This window comes from Amblyraja radiata, chromosome 25 (genome assembly GCF_010909765.2).
Source record: "Amblyraja radiata isolate CabotCenter1 chromosome 25, sAmbRad1.1.pri, whole genome shotgun sequence".
Taxonomy (NCBI): domain Eukaryota; kingdom Metazoa; phylum Chordata; class Chondrichthyes; order Rajiformes; family Rajidae; genus Amblyraja; species Amblyraja radiata.
The window spans coordinates 11,672,472-11,691,254 of record NC_045980.1 but is presented as its reverse complement, the minus strand read 5'-3'; the positions used below and the strand labels follow the sequence as shown (position 1 = coordinate 11,691,254).

At 44.4% G+C, this 18,783-nt stretch overlaps 1 long non-coding RNA gene across 1 annotated transcript; it reads right to left on the bottom strand.

Annotated features, from left to right (window-relative positions):
* Positions 1-1,954: 1,954 nt before the first annotated feature.
* Positions 1,955-12,322, bottom strand: LOC116987199. The gene is made up of 3 exons (XR_004415663.1): positions 12,277-12,322; positions 11,277-11,428; positions 1,955-2,358 (listed from the first exon to the last, which is right to left on the bottom strand). It is a non-coding gene; the product is annotated as an uncharacterized LOC116987199 (long non-coding RNA).
* Positions 12,323-18,783: the final 6,461 nt, after the last annotated feature.

Genomic DNA, 18,783 nt, shown 5'->3' with positions numbered 1-18,783 from the left:
TTTCAACACATGCGTGGGAGGTGGTAGGAGGTTGCAGGTCACCTCGACCTTGATTTTTTTTTGGGTGGCGGGCAAGGTCACCAGAGGTTGCTGTAAGAATAGTAGATTACCCTGAGGCAGTACACAAATGTCGCCCCGTTTCCAGCACCATCTTGTATTCTTCAAAGCTCAACGTTGTTAAAAATGTCGGATCTTAACTTGGCCATAAAGACCCGTTGTCCTGACGGCGGCACTGGGTCGGAGTTGCTGGGGTCGGCCTGGCCAGGCGATGTAGTTGATATGCTTCACCGCTGCCCTGCCACTCCGAGACACTGCAGGTCATGGTAATGCTAAAGAAGCATGGACTTATTTCCAAGCACGTTCCAGGTTATGGTCTGAGTGCAGGTAGATGGGACTAGGGGAGAATACGTGTTCGGCATGGACTAGAAGGGCCGAGATGGCCTGTTTCCGTGCTGTAATTGTTATATGGTTATATGGTTAATGGTTACGTTACTGCATTAGTATCAAATACATGAATTTTCATCCCAACATGCCATTTGGGGATTTTAACTCAGTTCATTAAATTTATTTTGTTTATTTATTTATTTATTTATTTGTTTATTTGTTCCGAACAAGTAAAGACATAAATAGGAATAAATAACAACAACAAAATCGAAATAGTCAAACAATTGGACATTCCAGGCAATATTTGCAAAGCAATAAAAAGCATAAAGCGAAATTTAAATGTCCAACACTTTTTCTTTACAAGCTTGAAAAGGAGTGAGAAGAATAACTTATTTAATCTCACCCCTTCTCCCTAAACCCTTCTTCCATATTTAATAATTAATTAATTAATAATAATAATACCCCAGACAATTTTTAGAGATGCATACAAACATATATATACATACAACTGATATACACTTACAAGTAATATGTATGAAGTAACCAAAAAACATAAATAAATAATAAACAAAATAATAAATAAACACTAACCCCTGTTTGTCAACCAACCCCTTCATCCCTGTACCTTGTGTAAAAAAGTTTTTTGTATGTCATTTTGAACTGGTTCATGTTTGGACATTGCTTTAACTCCACATTCAAACTGTTCCACAATCCTACTCCACAGACTGAAATACAAAATGTTTTTCTGGTCGTGCGGACTCTTTGTACCTTAAAATTAAATATTCTTCTTAAATTATAACCCCCCACTCGCTCTTTGAATAATTTTTGTATATTTCCAGGTAAGTTTTTATTTTTGGCCCTAAACATTATCTGTGCTGTTTTAAATGCAACTAAATCTGCTAATTTTAATCATTTTGACTGTAAGAATAATGGATTAGTGTGATCCAGATACCTGACATTGTGAATAATACATATTGCTCTTTTTTGCAGAATAGTTAATGAATGTAGCGAACTTTTATAGTTATTGCCCCAGACTTCTGCACAGTAATTTAAATAGGGTAAGATTAGTGAACAGTAGAGAATGCGGAGTGATTTGTGATCCAGAACCTGCTTAACTTTGTGTAATACAGAAATGCTTTTTGACAGTTTGGATTGTACATGTTTAATGTGTGATTTGTGACATGTGACATGTTTAAATCTGTAATAAAGAACTAGTGCTCAATTGTGATAAGAATTTGTGTGCCTTTCAAAGAAAGAAATTATAATCCTTAAATACTTGGCCTTTACATGACTCCTGTTCACCAATGTAGTAAGTAGATACTTTTAATATCTGCTGAAATGGAAAGGAATAAACTCAGGAGCAACTAGGGGTGGAAGATTGCAACCTTCACGTGGTCCGCCCTGTTTCGACTAATGCAATCAACTCGACGTGCACAAACGGAAGATCAAATAGAACAAGTTGTCCAACAACTTTAGGCTGTGCACGCCACACGAAAGAAGAAGAAGGAGCAATTAAAGTGGAGAATAAATGTTGGGCTTACAAGTGATAATCATGTTTTATTCAGCTTAGTTTTAGTTTAGAGATACAACGTGGAAACAGGCCCTTCGACCCACTGAGTCCACACCAACCATCGATCACCTATTCACACCAGTTGTACGTTTGCCACCCTAGATTCTAAGGGCAATTACAGAAGCCAATTAACCTACAAACCACATGTCTTTGGAATATGAAAGGACAAACCCACGTGTCCCAGGGAAAACCCACGTGGTCACAGGGAGAAAGTACAAACTCCGGAAAGACAGGCAGGTGGAACTAGTGTAGATTGGGCATGTTGGTCAGCGTGTGCAAGTTGGGCCTGAGGGCCGGTTTTCACGCTATCTGACTCTATGGCGGCATCCATAGTCAGGATCAAACCCAGGTCTCTGGTGCTGTGAGGCAGCAGCTCTTCCAACTGTGCCACTGTGCCGCCTATCCTGCAAAAGAATAAAAAAGTAATGCATCTATTTCATTGTTGCAATGTTTCTATGTATCCAACTATTACATACCAGACTTTCTCCGGCCCCCAACACTTTTCCAGCTTTCTGTCCCTCCAACTGAAGAAGGGTCCCGATCCAAAATGTCACCCATCCTTCCTTTCCGGAGATCTGCCCAACCCACTGAGTTACTCCACAATTTTGTGTCTATTTTTTTTAGTAAAAACCAGCATCTACAGTTCATTGTTTCTACATTTATGCTGCCTGACCCGTTGAGTTCCTCCAGCACTTTGTGTTCTATTTAATGCTTCCCCATTGGAGTCACGGTGCTGCTGCCAGCACTTGCTCCAGCAATATTGCCCCAGAGTTGCAGTTCAGCTTTAACAAGATCGATAGTAAGTGTTGAAAACAATCATAGATGGCACGGTGGTGCAACTGGTAGAGTTGCTGACTCACAATTCGGTTCGATCCTGACCTCGAACACTGTCTATGTGGAGTTTGCACGTTCTCCCTGTGACTGCTTGGGTTTTCTCTGGGTGCTCCAATCTCATCCCAACATTCCAAAGCAATGCAATTTTGTAGGTTAATTGGCCTCTGTAAATTGTCCCTAGTGTGTAGGGAGTACATGGGAAAGTGGGATAACATAGAATTACTGTGATCTGGTGATCGATGGTCAGCATGGCTTCGGTGGGCCGAAGGTCCTGTTTTCATGCTGTATCTTTCAATAAATCAAACAATTAATGGAGTGACAAACAGAATGATTGGGCCAAAGAGTTAATCCCACAGAATACTTCCTTACTCGGTGTGTGTTGCAGCACTTTATATTATTATTTTAGAATTGTTGTTTATTTTTAGTCAAAGTTGCCCACTATTGATTCCCTGCTGATGAATCCAGCCAATCACCAACATTATTAGTGCTGGCTGGGTGCGGAAATTATTCCAATCAACAAGCTGCATTAAGTTGGCAAGCCGCTGGGACTGTAATCATTGGTTGATGGCAAACTTTGACCCATCTTTATGCATTGTCCAATTTAACCCCTGCAATAAGAAACATTTTACTAAGAAGAGATCTCAGAAAATTCTGACCTGTTCAGTTTAGTTTATTCCAGTCCAGTTTAGTTTATTGTGATGTGTACCGAGGTGCAGTGTAAAACTTTTGTTGCGTGCTAACCAGTCAACAGAAAACAATACATGATTACAATCGAGCCACAGATACATGATAAGGAAATAACATTTAGTGCCAGGTGAAGCCAGCAAAGTCCGATCAAGGAGAGTCTGAGGGTCACCAAAGAGGGAGCGAGTAGTTCAGCACTGCTCTCTGGTTGTGGTAGGATGATTCAGTTGCCTGATTTCAGTTTAGTTTATTGTCACGGGTACCAAAGTAGAGTGAAAAGCTTTTGTTGCGTGCTACCCAGCCAGCGGAAACACCTACGATGTCAAAGCTATTAATCACTAAAGTGGCAACAAGAAATGCTGTGTTTAATGGAGTTTTCATGTAAGTTCCGGATGGTTTTGTAAACGATTGTTCTGATGAACTGAGAGGAGATTAAAAGTTTATGCTCCCAACAGCCTTGACCTTTAAACCTTCAATAACCATTCCATCCAAAAATGCCTAAAAATGTAAAGTCAAAATGTTTTTGTATCAGAATGTGACAAAATGCACGTTATAATTCTACATGGTACACAGATTTATTTGTTCACACAATCCATCTCAAAGATAACAGTTTTGAGACTTTCAACACAGAGGGATCCAAGCTCTTCATTTTGTGAACCACAAGCATGTGTTTCATTAGGCCGGGAGCCATATGCAAAACTGAAAGCGATATTCCGTTCATCTCCTGTCCGATCCGGTCAAAGGCATGGAAGGAAGGCCCTGCAGAAGCCTGGGGCTTACCTGGATTAGGAACCACTCCAGCAGCGAGTGCGTGGGCGGACTGGACTTTGATCTTTGGAAATGGCGCCAAAACATGGCGGCATCTGCATTTGTAAATATGCAAAAATAATTTCACTGTGCAGTTTTATATGTGACAATAAAATTGACCCATTGGTGCTGGGGGATTTTTGTGTTCTTATTTTAGGTTTATCCACCGGTATTTTCAATCCGTAGGTATTTGCAAACCAAGTCCTTTCAACAAGCCCAACTACAAAAAGGATTGATTCCCCACTTGGAGCTGGTGCTTTGGAAATGAAATCAGGGGACACCTTGTCAGAATAAGGATAATGGAAATCCAGATCTCTCCCTCTCAAAGAGCCATTGGTGCTTGGCCAGTGGAATGTTTAAAGGAGATGTGTGGGGCAGGTTTTTTTAGACAGAGGGTGGTGAGAGCCTGAAATGCAATGCCGGGGATGGGGGCAGATATGACTGTGCCATTTAAAATACTTTTGGAAAGGCGCAGTGGCGCAGCGATAGAGCTCCTGCCTTACAGCACCAGTCCCGGGTTTGATCCTGGCTATGGCTATTGTCTGTACAGAGATTGTACGTTCTCCCTGTGACCATATGGGTTTTCTCCAGGTGCTCCGGTTTCCTCCCACACTACAAAGATGTACAGGTTAATTGGCTGTGATAAAATTGTAAATTGTCTATAGTGTGTATGATAGTGTTAGTCTACAGGGTTATCGCTGGTTGGCCGTGCTCAGCGGGCTGAAGGGCCAGTTTCCGCGCTGTATCTCGAAAAAGCACATGGATGTGCAAGGAATGCAGGGATATAGGTTATGTTCAGGCAGGCAAGAGTTGGTTTGACATCTTGTTCGGCACAGATATTGTGGGCAAGTTCAGGTGCTGTACTGTTTGCTTATGTTCTATGTTCTATGATAGTTTCCAAAACTGAGGTCAAAAGCTTTTGCTGATTAAGAGTCACAAGAGACGTGTCAAAAGGTGACAGTGGGGATTTGAGGTTCAGATCATGTATGAACCCACTGAAATCTTGGACTAAGTTGCTGCTTTGCATTAAAAGCACAAAATGCCGGAGTAACTCAGCGGGTCAGGCAGCATCTCGGGAGAACATGGATAGGTGACGTTCTTATTTGGGACCCTTCTTCAGCTTTTGAGAAGTAGTTATGAGTATGGATTACTGATCCACCTCGAGTCAAGAGAGTTAATTCAATGCCCCCAGGTCTATGGGGTTCAGAGCTTACGTGAAGGTTGTAGTGTTTACTAGCCTGATGGCTGTAGGGAAGAAGCTGCTCCTGAAACTGGATGTTACAGTTTACAACCTTCTGAACATTCTTCCTTATGGCAGGGGTGAAGTGAGAGCATGGTCAGTGTGGTGTGGGTCTCTGATGATGCTGGCTGCCTTTATGAGGCAGCGATTCCTCTAGATCCCTTCAATGGCGGTGAGGTCAGTATCCATGATGGACTAGGCACTGTTCACCAACCTCAGGTTCCATCGGTGAATAGTGGCAGAAGTCATGTCTGAATCAAGGGATGGCTGATGATGGCAGTAAAATCAGACAGGACACGGGCAAAGCAAACCAGTATTGTGAGGTTATTAGTCTGGTGAATGTTTTGAAAGGATTTTTCAGTGTCCATTGTCATTTGTATGCAATCCCCCGAGTCCTGGGAACACCCCGGTAAATCTTCTGCACACCTGTTCCATCTTAATAACTTCCTTACCATAGCACCTTTTAGACATTTCTTTCTTTTACCTGCCCATGGATATTCTATAAACCAAATGCTAATGAATGGGTTTAATCTGGATAGGTAACCGTTGATCAGATGTGATGGGCTGAAGGGCCTGCTTCTGTGCTCCGTAGCTCAACGACTGCACAATTCACCTCTTAACTGGTAGCAGTTTGATGATTTTTTTAGATGCCTTTCTTTATGAGGCCGGTGTGAACTGTAATCTGCAGCACACAGAACTGTAGATATTTTGTGAAGATGTAGCAACATTTCCGCCCCTTTTTACTCCTGGACACCAGATATAAAATATTTTGATATTAAATAAAAACACACCAGCAGCAAGACTTACTAATACTTCCAAGAAGCCAACTCATTCTAAGAATATGAGGTGAATGAAAGACCATTGGAGATTAGCTCTCACTACCCTTGTCCATCTCGTTCACATAACATCCGTACGTCTCTCTACATCTTTCGCTGAAATCCTTGGCTCACTTCCTCCCCACTTCCAAATTAGTAACCTCTTTCCACATGCTGAGTGGAACACACCCTCAGTAAACCTGCCACTAACATTACCCGGCAAGCCCTGAAATGGAACCCCAAAGGAAAAAGGAAAAGAGGTCGCCCAGAAACAGCTGGAGATGAGGTGTCCAGACAGAAATGTCTGAGTGTGGACTCAATAGGAACTTGAAAGAACTGCCAACAACCGAGTGAGGTGGAGGACATTTGTCAATGGCCCAGATGCTCCCTAGAGGAGCAAAGGGCTTAAGAAGAAGAAAGACATGCTGAGTTGGGAAGGAGAAGGGAGAGAGAAGGAATGAATGTCATTGCGACAGATGTGAGCGAGTATTTGCCTGATGTTCTTTTTTATTCTACTCTTTTTTCCCCCTTGTTACATTTTCCTTTCATTTTGTTGATTGGCCCAAAATAAGTTAGCGATGAATTAGAATTAAAAAAACTATGGAACCAATGAACGGGGGGAATAAGCCAACAGCTGGGAACTACTTTGTGGTTGCACGACGGTGCAGCTGGTAGTGTGGAGTGCTGTCTGTGTGGAGTCTGCGCGTTCTCCCTGGGATCGCGTGGATTTTCTCCAGTTTGCTCCCACATCCCAAAGATGTGTGAGTTTGCAGGTTAATTGGACTGTAAATTGTCCCAATTGTGTAGGGAGTGAATGCAAAAATGAGATAACATAGAACTAATGTGAACGGATCGGTGGCGGGTGGTCAGCGTGGATTAGTGGGCCGAAGGGCCTTATAAGTTCACAAGTTCCTTGTTTATTGGAGCAGAGTTAGGCCATTCGGCCCATCAAGTCTATTCCGCCATTTAATCATTGCTGATCTATCTTTCCCTCTCAACTCCATTCTCCTGCCTTCTCCCCATACCATCTGACACCCGCACTAATCAAGAAGGCCTGTTATCATGCTGTATCAATCAATCAATCAATTCAATGCCGACTGCTTACAAACCCTTCCATGTCCAGCAAGAGGAAATTGAAATCATCACATATCATAAAGATATCACACAGACCGAACAAAACAGTTGGAGGAATGTTGAATAAATAAACCTGTCGGGGTGTCACTAAGCACTTTGCTGCCAAAGAGGTTCTGTGCCCTTATAGGCAGAGTGTTAATGAAGAGATAATCTTTATGTTGGTCAAGGGAGAAATCCCAGTCATAATATCGAGGCAAGTCCCCCCCCTTTTTAAGTGGTCTTGAGATCTTAGATCCACTCGAGACAGCACTCAGATACCTGTGGTCATGGCTCTAAAAACCAGCAATATTGCATGTCAGCCTGCATTAGATGCTTACGTTTCAACAATGGGGTCTTAGCTCACAGCTTTCTGGCTCAGAGGCTCAATAGCATTACCACTGTAGCCAGAGAGAATAAGTTGTGAACGATGGGCCTGGCACAGATGCCACGCAGTGTGCCCGTCAGCTGAACATTGACGCACCATCTGTCCTTCCGGGACACCTTCGACCACAAGTCCATCAGGCAGTGGTCAGCATGGAACATCCTGCAGGACAAGGACTCGATGGATCCAGTGGCGTGATTCACTGAGCGGATTGTCCATTTTGTCTGGTGAAATGCCTCATCACCAGAACTCACCAATAAGCACCAAGACCTGGCTTGGCTGGCGGTGAGGGGAGTCCTCCCAGTCAGATTCCTCCTGCACCATCAGAACCTCACTACCAGCGCACGCTGCCCATGGGACGGCTGCGATGGAGAGGAGACGGTTGCCCACCTCTTCACAGAGTGGATTTGTGAAGAGAGTCTAGAGAATGATGCGAGGGTCCTTGTCACGGTTCATCCCGAACAGCACAGAAGAGAAGACTCTCTGATTCATGAGCTGTTCCCAGGAACATACTTGAACATGGACGTCGAGTGCTGCTGGAAGATCATCATCTCGGTGAAAGACGCTCTTTGTTCTGCCAGAATCTTTGCCTCCCAGCAGAGCAAGATGTCCAAAAGGGAATGTTGACCCATTCCAGACTGCAGGAGTATGTGACAATGGATGCACTGAAGCTCGATGCAGCCAACACCAATGCTCTGTGGGAGAGGACCACATTCCTGTGTCCTTCCGCTGCTGGGCATTGGGGGACAGAGTGTGGTGGGGACACCCCTCACACAAGGGAAGGGATATCACCCGCGGGGGGCACATGAGTGGCAAGGGTATTTAATTTAAAGACGGGTGCAAACACTACTATAACATTATTGAATCTACAGAGAATGTATAAAGAGATTTTGCAGTTTGTATTTCATATGTATTTTTAACGCTGAATAAAGTTTATTTTTCAAATATCAGAACAATCTAATTCCAAAAATGACACAAGGTGCTGGAGTAACTCAGCGGGTCAGGACGCCACCCTGGGGAACATGGGTCGGTGACAATTCAGGTCTGGACCCTTCACCCAGGTCTCTGGCGCTGTAAGGCAACAACTCTACCGCTGCACCTGTGTTATTGATCAGCATGATGAGCGTTTGATGGCACTGGTCTTGTACTCGCTGGAGCTTGGAAGGGATGAAAGGGGGACCTAATTGAATCCAGTTTCCTTCATTTGCCGGTCATCAAAATGCTGACTTCTCTCAAGGTAAAGCTTAAATAGAATAAATATGATATCTAAGAGAGGTGCGGCTGAGACAAGTGATGGGAGTACATCTCTGTTCTTTATTTCCTTCTGGCAAAGGCGTGAAGTGCCGCCTGTGGTGTTGCAGGGAACTGGAGAATGTTGGATGCTGGAGAGAGCCAACAGTGACAGATGCTTGAAAACAAAAGCAGAGTGTGCAACTGCTAGCTAATATTGCAACGGGAGAGACTTGGGAGACATGAGAGAGGTGGTGGCTGGTGCCAACTATGATGCCACTAAAAAGTTGCAATGAATGAGACACACTTTGGCAGAGAGTCCGTTGCACAGCCTCAAGCTGGAGGGAGACAGTGTTGGCCCATTAATAAATAAACATAAAGCATTAAACATTTTAATTGGGGTGAGGTGAGCGAAAGCAAGAGCCTCACAGTGGCAGAGGCCACTTTGTTTATTTGTGAACGTTTTACATGATCTACAGGCCTGAAAACCACAGATGATATAGTGGTTGGCCTCCGTTTGAAATATTTGAAACCATCTAATGTTATAATTTCGGCAAGTGTGGGTGGAAGTACCTGAGGTGCAGCAGGATCCACTTAATACATTTACATTAAGTTGACAATGATAGCGACAGTGTGTGGAGGAAACCAGGCAGAGAAATGTGGTGGGAACATGTTGCATTACTAGTAAGTAGTTTATCAGTGGTAGAAAATGCTCAACCTTCCTTTCAGCTTCAAACAATTCCCTAAATATCTACCACTATTTTAGACTTTAGATGTTTGACTTTAAAGATACAGCATAGAAACAGGCTCTTCGGTCCACCGAGTCCGCGCTGACCAACGATCACTCCGTACACTAGCAATATCCTAAACACTAGGGACAATTTAAAATTTACAGAAGCCAATTAACTTATAAACCTGTACGTCTTTGGAATGTGGGAGGAAACTGGAGCACCTGGAGAAACCTCACATGGTCACAGGGAGAACGTACAAACTCCGTACAGACAGCACCCTTATGCCCCTGTCCCACTTAGGAAACCTGAACGGAAACCTCTGGAGACTTTGTGCCCCACCCAAGGTTTCCGAGCGGTTCCCAGAGGTTGCAGGTGGTTGCCGGAGGTTTGAAGCAGGTAAGGAGACTGACAAAAACCTCCGGGAACCGCACGGAAACCTTGGGTGGGGCGCAAAGTCTCCAGAGGTTTCCGTTCAGGTTTCCTAAGTGGGACAGGGGCATTAGTCAGGATTGAACCCGGGACTCTGGTGCTGTAAGGCAGCAACTCTACCGCTGCGCCACTGTTATTGATCAATACGATGAGCGTTTGATGGCTCTGAGCCTGTACTCATTGGAGCTTACAAGGATGAAGAGTTCCTCATTGAAACTTACAGGATAGTGAAAGGCCTGAATAGACTGGATGTGGAGAGAGGATGTTTCCACTAGTGGGAGAGTCTAGGACCAAACAGCACGATATTAGAATAAATATTGGACATACCTTTAAAAAGTTGTGGAAGAATTTCTTTAGACAGAGGGTGGTGAATCTGTGGAATTTGCTACCAAAGGCGGTGGTGGAGGTCAAGTCATTGGGTATTTTTATAGCGATTGACAGGTTCTTGATTAGTATGGTTCACAAAGGTTATGGGGAGAAGGCAGGAGAATGGGGTTGAGAGGGAAAGATAGATTAGCCATGGTTGAATGGCGGAGTAGACTCGATAGGTCGAATGCCCTAATTCTGCTCCTATGACATGAACATGAATTTAGTTATTAAAACACCACTTAGTGTAGATACTTCTCTCTGTCGTTTCTTGGTCCGAGTTCAACACAGTGAAACAGTGGCTTGTTAATATCTTACATACAAGTTGCCAGAGTCTCCCCACAGATGAAATGTATATTTGAAGCATATGGGGAGAAAATATTTGTTGTTCTGCAATGCTTCTGCTCAGTAGGTGGGGGGAGCAGGGGTACAAACAGAGACAATTAAAGTTACCTGTAGTTGCACAACCCACCTGATATATAATCTATTGAAATCGATCATTCTGATTAAACATGCAAGCAAATGTAGACACATGGAACTGCACATGCTGCTTTATGAAAAAAGACACAAAGTGCTGGTTTAACTCAGCAGGTCAGGCAGCATCCCTGGAGAACGCAGACTGGTAACGTTTCAGGTCGTGACCCTTCTTCAGACTGCAAGGCAATGCAATTTTGTCACTGTACTTCCTTACAGCAAATCACATCTTAAATTATTTCACCGCCATGATGATTATATAGTCCACGACAAGATGGCGGAAACCAAATGGAGACACAAGAAACTGCAGATGCGGTAATCTTGAGCAAAACGCAAAGTGCTGGAGGAACTCAGCAGGTCAGGCAGCGTCTGTGGAGGGAATAGACAGGTGACGTTTTGGGAGGGGGCCTTTCTTCACATGGTAGCAGCACCTTGCTTACCCTTTTGCTTTGAATGCCAGGCTGTATATAAAGCAGGAAGGGTAGACACTCAGAACCTTTTTTCCAGGGTGGAAATATAAAAAATTAAAGAATTGAGATTTAAAGTGAGAGGCGTGACATTTAAATGAGATAGGTTTTTTTTACATAGAGAGTGGTGGGTGCCTGGAACACACTGTCAAAGATGGTAGTGGAGGCATATACGATGGTGGCATTTAACAGGCTTGTCGACAGGCACATAGATATGCAGGGATATGGATCACGTGCAGTCAAAGATGCTTAGGTTATCTTGGCATCATGTTCGGCACAGACATTGTGCGCTGAAGGGCCTGTTCCTGTGTTGTGCTGTTCTATGCTCTACATTCTGATTGGAAATACTGAAGAAGCAAGCAAATCAAGGTGGCCTGGCCTTTTAAGTTTCTGAAAGCAAAATATTGTACTTTTGACATATTTAAAACTCCCTACACCAAAGTGAAAATGTGTATGAAATGGCCAGCAATAGGACAGTTAGGAAGGAGTAGTCAACAGTCAAGAGTGTTTATAGTTTTATGCAGCAACACACCAATGAACATTGTACTCTGTAAACACCACAGATTTTTGCAGTCTTCTTTGTTCCTGGGCATTCGAGTTGCCGAACCAGGCCATGATGCGACCAGTCAATATCTAAGCCCAGTTAACCCAGTCAGGATAACAAGGATAAAGCAGTTTCCCCAGTTGGCTAACTGTACTTTGCAATACCCATATTCAGCATTTTCTGACTTTCCCCCCCAAACTACTTACATCAAGAATGAATTCACTAGAAATTTAGGACAAATCTTCACGTGAGTATTTCTTGAGCAGCAGCTTGTCTCTAACAGCTTTTTCACGGCACAGCGTTTGTAAACAAGATTGTGCGTCTCTCTCCTGCAGTACAGGAACGTATTTGATGCTTCAAAGCTTTCCACGCCGGAGTTTTTTGGCAAGCATGTTAGTTTTAGCTTTATCTTTCAACAGGCATCTGGCTGGAGGGATTTTCTGAACCATCTAAACACGACTTCATCAAATTCAGCCACGTTACGTTGACAGGTTACTTTCGCGCACTGTTCCTCTTGTTCACACCTCAGTGAGACTAAACATAGACTGGGCGATCGTTTCGCTGAACACCTTCACTCAGTCCGTCTGGACCTACCTGATCTCCCGGTTGCTAAACACTTTAATTCTCCTTCCCATTCCCACACAGACCTTTGTGTCCCAGGTCTCCTCCATTGTCAGAGTGAGGCGAAACGTAAATTAGAGGAACAGCATCTCATATTTTGTTTGGGCTGCATGCAGCCCAGTGGTATGAATATTGATTTCTCTAATTTCAAGTAACCCCTGCATTCCCTCTCTCTCCATCCCTCCCCACCCAAGTCGCACCAGCTTCTCATTCTCACCCAACAAACAGCTAACAATGGCCTGTTACCTTTATCATCATAACTTTTTTGCATATCTTTCATTCACTGTTGTTTAACTTACTACATAATCGTCTATATCTCTTGTTTCCCTTATCCCTAACTAGCCTGAAGAAGGGTCTCGACCCGAAATGTCACCCATTCCTTCTCTCCAGAGATGCTGCCAGTCCCGCTGAGTTACTCCAGCATTTTGTGTCTACCTTCGAGTTAAACCTGCAGTTCTTTCCTACCTAATTTAATAGTGGTTCAAAACCCAAATTGCAGATGCTAGAATAATGAGATAAGCACAAGTGCTGGAGAAACTCAGCGTGTCAAGCAGCATCTGTGGAGGAAAAGGAGAGGCAATGTTTCGTGTTTGGATCCTACTTGTCTGAAAAGTAGCTGCTCCGTTTTTCTCCATAGATGCTGCCTGACCTTCTGAGTTACTCCTGAAGTTTTGGTTTTGCTCAAGTTCTCTGCATCGGCAGTTCCTTGTGTCTCAATAATGGGTTCCATTTTATTAAAAATACAGCTATTACTAGACCAAGTGCAGACCCGTTGGGTCTGTTCCCCCAACGTGCGGTTGTGAGGGGGGAGGCGGCATGCAGCATCACACACACTAACTATCCCCCCCGCACACACACGCTAATTACCCCCCTTGATATTTATATTAATATTATTAATTTGCTCCTTTTAGCCCATAACCACCCTATCTACTGACGCATAGCCCCCAACTTGCAGTCACATCTAGAGGGGGGGGGGGGGGGGGCGGGGGTAGAGAGTGAGGGCAGAGAGAGAAGGGGCAGAGACACAGAGAGAGGCAGACACAGAGAGAGAGGGGCAAGAGGGAGAGGGAGATGGAGGGGAGGAGAAGAGGGAGGGTGGTTGAGGGGGGAAAGGTGGGGGAGGAGGGGAGAGAGGGAGGGGAGGAGAGAGAGGAGATGGGAGGAGAGTGGGGGGTGAGAGTGAGGGGGAGAGAGAGGGGGTGCTGAGAGGGGGTGAGGGGAGAGGTGGGGAGCACGGAGGGGAGGGAGGGGGGAGGGTGGAGGGAAGAGGGAAGGGGTGTGGAGGGGAGGGGGGTTAGGGGACGGAGGGTGGGGGAGGGGATGGAGGGGAGGAGGGGGAGAGAAAGAGGGGAGAGAGAGAGAGAGGGGGGGAGGGGGGAGAGAGGGGGGGGGGGGGGTAGGAGAGAGGGGGAGGGGGAGAGGGGGGGGGAAGAGAGGGGGGGAGAGAGGGGGTGCTGAGTGAGGGGGAGAGAGGGGATGCTGAGAGGGGAGTGAGGGGATGGGGGAGATGTGGGGAGCAGGGAGGGGGAGGGTGGGGATAAAGGGGTAGGGGGCTGTGGAGGGGTGGGGGTTTAGGGGAGGGAGGGGATGGAGGCGAGGAGGGGGAGAAAAAGAGGGGAGAGAGAGAGGGGGGGAGGGGGGGAGGGGAGGGGGGAGAGGGGGAGGAGAGGGGGAGAGGGGGGAGGAGAGGGGGGAGGGGGGGAGGGGGGAGGGAGAGAGAGGAGGGGAGAGAGAGGGGGGGAGAGAGAGGGGGAGAGAGAGGGGGAGAGAGAGAGGGGGGAGAGAGAGGTGGGGAGAGAGAGGAGGGGAGAGAGAGAGAGTGCCTTTTAACTTCAACCCAAACCCCCCAAACAACCATTTGCAGGCAGTGCCTTTTTACTTCAAACCAACCATATTTTCATTTTCAAACCACATTAAGGGCACTCACAGTTGAGTAGACATGTGTTTAGTGTTATTCAGAGCTCCGAGAGACGTGGCCTCCATCTTGCAGAGACTGAGTGAGGCACACCACTTCCTGGTTTTATAGTCCCTCCCCCTCCCTCCAGCAGGAGCAGCAGAGAGAATGGTGATTTAAAAAAACCCATTAATATCTCTCTGATTTTTCATCGATGGGAAAAATCCTCTGGTCCAGGAAAGCAGACGTGGTCTCTGAGCGAGGTGGCCAAAAACGACAGCCGTAGGTGGCGGCGTTCACTCGGAAATCGCAGCACAGTGGGCCAAAAGCGGTCAAGATCAGACTTTTAGTAATATAGATACTGTGCCATTGCAGAGAATTGCAGCTATGATTAAGCCATGATTAACAAATGAGGCGACAATCAACTGATTGTATATAATTGCAGAAAATGGTGGCAATACTCAGCAGGTCAGCCTGCATATGTGCAAAGTGAAAGCAGGTTAATGTTTCAGGTCAGAAACCTTTCATCAGAACTAAACTGATTATCCTCCCTTGTCTCAACACATGTAACGTGAACATTTAGCAATTCGAAGGTCTATGGTATCAACATTATCACAAAAAATGCTCCTTATATTGTTTTTAAAATGTCTGCTATGAACATTTCTATGGTGCTAATTACTGTTAAAACACTAAGAACTTACTGTTAAAACACTAAGAACTTAACCAAGAAAGCCAAGCTCAATGCCAAAGTAGTATCTAAATTACCTATACATACTTATGCTCTAGGACAATAACTAACTCCATATTCAGTAATTAGCTATTCAGTATCTACTTGTTAATATAACAAGTATAATTATATTTTATATTCTTGGTGTTTGTAATATTTGAGATACTTAAATATTATCCTTTATCTATTATCCTTTGTATTAGCTTTGCTCTGCATGTTTGGATTTAGCTTTGCTCTGCATGTTTGGATTAGGTTGTTTATGTTGAGATAAGACATTTGTGCAAGAAATTTGTGCTCGCCTTTGTGTGTTTTGTTTATATAAATTGGGGGGGGGGGGGGAGGCGTTTGGGTTCTGCTAGTTCAACACTTAGCGTAAATCAGTTGTGACAGTTATATGACCTTTGTAACTCTGTATCAAGCCCTAGCTAAGAGAAATAAGGGGCCCAAGAAGGGGAGGTCATGTGATTTAAATAGGAATTACAGAATGGAAAATAACTGGGAATGAGGAGAAAAGTAAATGCAAGTGATTGGTTATTGCTAAGGGAATGTTTGCAAGTGATTGGTTATCAATAAGGGAATGTCTGCAAGTGATTGGGTATGGCAATGCACCAGGGGTTGGGACATACAGAGTTAAACTTGCCATAAAAAGGGGCAGCTCTTTGTTGGGAGTGAACTCTCGAGTGATTTACTCTTTGAGTGTTCCAGCCTCGATTGGCAAATAAAGGTTTGAACTTCTTGAAGAATTCTCCGCGTCGCCTGAGTTAATGTTGAGTATCAGCAACCACAACATTAACAAACAGACAAGCTAAATGTTTAACCAAGAAACCCAATCTCAATGCCACATGAAAATCTAAAATGCTTTTACACAGTTAAACTATGGTACAACAACAGCGTGAGTATCATTGGGGTTATCAAGTGGGCACCTCCCTTCACTGGTGTTTCATTGAGTTCGGCCCATGACACCTCGGGAAGGCTCAACGGTTAGTTCTGGCGTCTCAGAACAACTCCGTCAATCCTTCTCCAGGTCATGACCCGAAACGTCACCCATTCCTTCTCTCCAGAGATGCTGCCTGTCCCGCTGAGTTACTCCAGCATTTTGTGTCTATCTTTAGCTAACTATGTAAATATGTGCTAATGGAAATACAGACGATTAATTCAACACTCAAATGAAGTTATATTGTCGGTCAAGGACGAATGCTTGGTTACCTCAGTAAATCATGTAACATGCTGGCCACTGAGTCATTAATTTAGGCAATTGCCTGAAACCAATTTCCAGTTACTCTGCATGTGTTTTCCTTCAGTCTACAGCTATCGCCCATTCATTTAACAACCCTAATTAACTAATACCACGCAAGCAAACAGATCAATAAAAAAATCAAGCTGAACATAACACCAAAGTTAAAACCAATATGAAGTTTCATTGCTTGCATTATAATAAATCTAAAAGGTTATAATATAACTTCTGCAAATATTTCACGTCTTATTGTTAATGTTCAGCCTACGGGAATTTACGTGAATGATTGTGGTGCTTCCTCTGGCATTCTGATAACATGCAAGCAGATGGGAACAGTTAACTTCTGCAAGCAACTCCAAAGACGTACAGGTTTGTAGGTTAATTAGCTTTGGTAAAAGAATTGTAATTTGTCCCTCGTGTGTAAGATAGTGCTAGTGTACATGGTGATCGCTTGTCGGTGCGGACTCGGTGGGCCAAAGGGCCCGTTTCCGCATTTTATCTTGAAAGTCTAAAGTCTAACGTCAGAAGAAATTACAGATAAACTGATTCTTCTGTTGAACTACAGAGGTGCAATGAACAAGATGATGTGCGACCTACTAGCCATTTTAATAATTTGACATACAAGTTATCGAAATAGCAGAATTAAAGGATTGCATACCATTGCAAGGCTGGGTGAGATAGAGATAGCATGGAAACAGGCCCTTTGGTCCAGAGACATGGAAACTGGCCCTTCAACCTGTCCATGCTGACCATCAACCATTTACACTAATGCTACACTAATCTAATCCAATGTTATTCTCTCCATATTGTTATCCATTCCCCCAGACCTAGGCAGAAAGGGCAATTTACAGCAGCAAAATTAACACCGGCAAGTGTTCTACTGGTATTCTCATGTTCCACCTCTTGTTCCAGCTCTCAGAAGAATTCTATCAATTCAATTTTCCGCTTGGTTCCCAGTAACCTATTCTCTCAGGCATGCCTGGTAATTCTCCTCCACATTTTCCAACCACCCACCTATGCAAATGTACTGTACAGTAGATAGCCCGAGCCCCAACCCCTCCACCGACCACCACTCCATTGTCAATACATTTGCTCCATGTCCACCAACATACAACCCTTGGCTAACAATCCACCCACCATCTCTTGATCTGCTAACCAGTGATCTACTAGCTCCAGGTACCAATTCCTCGCGACGCCAGGCCCTGCTTGAATATCCAATTCATTAGCCACGAGGAAGAATTGGCTGTTATTCCAGTCCCTAGAATTCTGCTTCCACCTAAGTTTTGGGTAGAGTCGTAGAGTCAGACAACGTAGAAGCAGGCCCTTCGGCCCAACTCATCCAATCTGACCAAAATGCCCCCTTCTAAGCTTGTCCCATTTGCCTGTGTTGACCCATATTCCTCTAAACCTTTCCTATCCTTGTGCCTGTCCAAGTGCCTTTTCAATGGTCCTACAGTACCTCAACCACCTCTTCTGGAAGCTTGTTCCACCTCCCCTCCACCCTCACTGTGAACTGGTGAGTTAACCCACCAGTACAATTTTGGGATGTGGGAGGAAATCAGAGCATTGTGATTAAAACCCCACGTGTAAAGTCCACGTAGACAGCACTCAAGGTCAGGATGAGACCCAGGGCTCTGGAGTTGTGAGACACCGACCACTGTGCTGTAGGAAGTGGAGCCACACTGGGTTTGATGAGGAGAGCTATTGCTGCAATCTTACTGTGGGGAATTAGGTGTTAATCCAAAAGTAGTAGCAGTATAATCTGTTAGCTGGCAGAAAGGAAATTAATTGTGGACCTGTTCAGTGGCCAGACATTTGTAAAGCTCCGCTAACATCCCCATTTTGCAGCCAATTAAATATATCTAAGTTGTCGTCTCAATGTGGAAAAAGCAGCCACTAGTTTGTGGACAGTAAACTCCCAGAGAGCATTCTGATAAATTATCCTTTCACATTGGCCTTCATCAGTCAGAGTATTGAGTATAGAAGTTGAAAGGTCATGTTGCAGTTGTATAAGACGTTGGTGAGACCGCATTTAGAGTATTGTGTTCAGTTCTGGGCACCATGTTATAGGAAAGATATTGCCAAGCTTGCAAGGATTCAGAGAAGATTTACGAGGATTTTGCCAGGACTAGAGGGTGTGTACTAAATGGAGAGGTTGAGTAGGCTGGGTCTCTATTCCTTGGAGCTCAGGAGTTTGAGGGGTGATCTTATACAGGTGTATAAAATCATGAGAGGAA